Consider the following 3,319-nt stretch of genomic DNA (forward strand, 5'->3'; position numbering starts at 1 on the left):
ATCAAGATGTTGATCAAGGAAACATATGAGCAGTGAAGCTTTCTCTCATCTACAAAGCATCAGCACATTCTCATTAGCTTTTTGTAAATGGAGAAGGTTTACCCTACTGTCAGAGAGACAATGAGTATCTGCATGCAGTTAACAAAGCAAGGAGAAAACTATGAGCCTTGATCGCAGAGAAGAACTGTGCACCCATCATGGTCCGCGACTAGCCTGGCACGCAGCCGAGACGTATGATGTGAAGACCTAGAGTGGGGGACCTTTCGAAACCATCTGCAATTCCGAGGAGCTTGCTCATGGATCCAATGTCGGGCTTGACATCACTATTTGATTGCTGGATCCCATTAAGGAGCAGCTCCCCATCATATCATATGCTGACTTATATGAGCTTGCAAGAGTGGTTTCCATTGAGGTGACACGTGGTGATATTCCAAGAAGGCCTAGCTTCGGGACCATGAGTAGCAAAAACTTGTTGACACTCTGCTGCTGATTCGATAACAGCACTTTTGTGCACTCCTTATGATAGGTTGAATACCATGAAATCAGTCTACTTTTCTTTGGGTTCTCAAATGTGCAGTAAACAACTTCTTTCAATATCCCTAAGTACATCAACTTATGGGGTAGGCTTAGGCCATGGCATACCTCTGTCCTTACAATGAAGAGGAAAAGCTAGGACAGCTACGTCACCTGTGTCTATTGCTATAGCAGCAGATGCAGAAGGTGGGGACTTTTCATTCCCAATTGTGACTAAAAGTCCAAAGGGGTTTTTGGAAAGATATCTAGCACTGGTTCCAGTCTCCTTCTGCCATGCTCTAGGACATGTGATGAGCAACGTCTCATTTGCAACTGTGGCTATGTCATTCACACATACCATTAAAGCTTCGGAACCTTTCTTTAGTGATGTTGCTTCTCAATTTGTTCTGGGCCAACAGATTCCCTTCAAACTCTAGTTGTCTCTAGCTCCAGTTGCACTTGGTGTGTCAATGGCTTCTTTGACGGAATTATCTTTCAAATGGACTGGGTTTCTCAGTGCAATGACTTCTAATATTGCATTTACCTACAAAAGTGTGTACTCCAAGAAAGCAATGACAAGGATGGACAGTACAAACCTCTATGCATATATTTCAATCATAGTACTGCTTTTCTATATACCACCAGCAATATTGATTGAGGGCCTTGCCTTTATGCAACATGGATTTACTGATGGCATTGCTAAAGTTAGTATGACAAAATTTGTGGCAGACCTTTTTTGGGTTGGAATGTTCTATCATCTTTTGGCAACAAACACTTTGAAAAGAGTTACACCTCTCACTCATGCTGTTAGCAATGTCTTAAAGCAAGAAGAAGATAAAGAAATTTCCATTCCTACAAACAAAATTTTTTGCAAAAAAATTTCCATCATGGATCATGCTTTCCCATAGTGGATCTCAAATTCCCTTAGTGGATCTACTTCCCATAGTGGATGTAACAAACCCTACCAAAAATGTAAAGTTTCAAGCTTGGCTTGACTAAGGCTACCAAAGAGCTAGTCTCCTGATCCATGTCCACATGTAAGGGGGGGGGGATGCCAGCAGGTTTAGGAACTCATCATTTGAGGGGAGGTGTTGAGAATAGCAAACAATGGCTGATATAGAGGCTTTCCCATATTAAGTGGTTTTGTATGAGAGATATGACAAAGATGTATGCTCTAGAATCTCTAGGAAGAGATGTTCAAAATCCTATAAGCATAGAGAGGAAAAGTGGTACTATCCAAAAAGATATAAAGGCATGTACTTGATACTCATTTCAATGCAATGGTACTATCAATTTGAGTCACTCAAGATTGTGTTTATGAGTCCAAGATAATATATCTTGGAACCTAATTCACTTGAGTTACAATTTCTCATTCGGATAATGTATCGTGTGTTTGTAACTTGCGTCCACCATAGCCGATAGGTCTGTGTTTCTCAACAAATCCTCTCCTCTGCTTCAGCATTATAGTGCTCCAATGCTTATTAGCACTCCATCATGAGCTACCACTTCGGATTGGTAGAATTGGTGCCAACTGAGAAGTTAAAGAAGTCTGAAGTTGGTGGTTGTGGAGACATATCTTCCTCGCTCAAGGTACCGATGGGCTCCTTTGTGGTAACCTATTTGCATTTATCAATGGGCAAACAGTGCTACTTGGCTACAGTTTCTTGTTCCCTAGGTGGTTGGTCTATAAGGATCTAGAGTGTGGGCAATCCAGCAGGGCAAAAAGTTTGAACTTGGTCATGGAGTCTGATGTAAAGTGGGAGTGAGAGGGAGTAGAGTCGACAGGGGTGCTTTCACCTTGTTGTGGTGGATGGGGGGAAGTTTCAGTGGGGGGAATAAGGGGAGAAAACTTGGTATTAGATTCCAGCTCATCCAATTTGTTGGGCATTGGTGGGAGCTCCGAGCAAGAGTTCTTCAATTATCTCCAAGGAGAGCGGGGTCACACCATCCAAGTTCTTTACTCTAGCCACCTGCACTTGGAGAAAAAAATTCTTTCACTCCAACCATTGCACTCTACTCCTGATATCATTGGCAAAGGCGAGTTGCACCTATTAGCATGCCTCTAGCCTTTGTCAATGTTCTTGGAGTGAGAGCGGTGTTCTTTTGTCAAAGTTGCTTGGAGAGGGCAATGTTGGCCTGCTTGAGGTAGTCCACTTGGGGGATGAGGTCTTGCTGCTTTGCTGATGCTGCTACCTAGTCAAGAATCCATTGATAAGGTTCAATGACTAGTGAGCCATCTCCATCTTAACTCTGGGGGAAAAAAAACCAATCGCTAGGACAAGTTGGCAGGGAGGAAAATGGCAGTAGAGGAGGTGCTATCTAGACTAGTCGAAGTAGAAGTGAGAGTAGGGAGCTTATTGTCGCATGTGGTCTCCTCCACCCACTATCACTTTTGGCCCTTCAACTTAAGGAGGGCAAGTTTGGCAAAGAGGCTAGTGGCACGGTGGACTTTTGGGGGGACTAGGGAGGTTGGCACTACTAGGGTGGCAAATCTTGCTTGGCAGACTGCTAGGCAATGGTGGTGGTAGGTTGGTGCTCCTTTTTGAGGACTTGGTCTTTAGTGCACTACTCCATGGCCTCCTTTGGAGGGGTAGGGGTGGGATCTAGCATGTTTCTTGTCTCAAGGTGAGACTGGGCAACGTCTACTGCAAGGGAGAAAAGTTGGCAAGGAGGGCTAAGAAGGATGGGTGGGGAGAAGAGTAGGGTAAAGTGTTGTCCACACATCACCTTCATGGTTTTGAAGGAGGGTTGGCCTATGGGATAGATGCCTTGCCTCAACAAAGAGGCACTCCCAATGGGGGTATCA

The 3,319-nt window shown here is 44.0% G+C and overlaps 1 pseudogene; it reads left to right on the plus strand.

The window, feature by feature from the left end:
* Positions 1 to 536: 536 nt before the first annotated feature.
* On the plus strand, positions 537 to 1,421 carry LOC148035141 (triose phosphate/phosphate translocator, chloroplastic pseudogene; annotated as a pseudogene).
* The last annotated feature ends 1,898 nt before the right edge of the window (positions 1,422 to 3,319 follow it).

Source organism: Lygodium microphyllum, chromosome 6, assembly GCF_053477565.2.
Source record: "Lygodium microphyllum isolate KBCC chromosome 6, Lygodium_microphyllum_v1.1.10, whole genome shotgun sequence".
Taxonomy (NCBI): Eukaryota; Viridiplantae; Streptophyta; class Polypodiopsida; order Schizaeales; family Lygodiaceae; genus Lygodium; species Lygodium microphyllum.